The 1,088-nt window shown below is 26.7% G+C and overlaps 1 protein-coding gene across 1 annotated transcript in view; it reads left to right on the top strand.

Annotated features, from left to right (window-relative positions):
• Positions 1-1,088, top strand: part of LOC106883108 (glutamate receptor ionotropic, kainate 2-like) — a 676,112-nt gene that overhangs the window by 486,607 nt on the left and 188,417 nt on the right. The window lies entirely within an intron of this gene.

The following is a 1,088-nucleotide window of genomic DNA, read 5'->3' on the forward strand; positions in this document are numbered from 1 at the left end:
ATATATATATATATATATATATAAGTATGAATGTATATATATATATGTATATATATGTTATATATATACATATGTATGTATACTCACATACTCCTATATATATATATATATATATATATATATATATTCATTTGATATGTACATGAATATAATGATGATGATGATGTAAAGAATAATAATAATAATAATAATAATAATAATAATAATGGAGCAATAATAATAATACAACTACTGATATTATTAATAGAGTTAGTAGTTGTTGGAAAACAACATTAATATTCATAATAAAAATAACAATATCATTTGAAGAGGATAACAAACATTTATGAATAGCAATAACAACACCAACAACAACAACAATCATAATAATGATAATAATAATAATAATAATTAAAAGAAGAAGCGAAAGAAAAAGCTGAAGAATTATTAGGATTACATTATTGTTATCATTATTATTATTACTATTATTATTATCATTATTATGACAACAACAACAACAAGAATAATAATATTTGTGATGTTGACGATGATGATGCCGATGATGTTTACGATGTTGAATGAATCAATAAATTCAAGTGAGTGAGTCACAGGGACTCTTTCCTCTCATCATGCTGTGGAGCCGATTGCTGTGGTCGCAGAATGCTGAGTTTCCAATGTTAATCGTACGCAAAGTAAATTTCAGAGGTTTTTGAAGCTAGTATACACATCAATAAGCAGCAATCCTCTCAACCAGCACAGTTTTCTCACGAAACGCTGATATGCCTAAATATCCTACTTTATTGGAAATGATGGTTTTCAAAATTTCCAACGATATTCCATCGTTGAACAATTTCTTGTGTTAGCTCCGTTACAGCAGAAAAGTCCACTAAAATCCACTATAATATACAAGGAAAATTTATAAATGTAGCAAAGTATGTTTCACCCATTTGCCCCGCTATAACATTTATGTGTGTATACATACCTCCATGTGTGCATGTATGTGTGTATGCATTCATGCATGCATATATGTATGTATGAATGTATTTATATATTTGTATATGTTTCTATAGAAGTGTATATTCTTTTTACGTGTTTGAGGATATATATAT

This window comes from Octopus bimaculoides, chromosome 21 (genome assembly GCF_001194135.2).
Source record: "Octopus bimaculoides isolate UCB-OBI-ISO-001 chromosome 21, ASM119413v2, whole genome shotgun sequence".
NCBI lineage: Eukaryota > Metazoa > Mollusca > Cephalopoda > Octopoda > Octopodidae > Octopus > Octopus bimaculoides.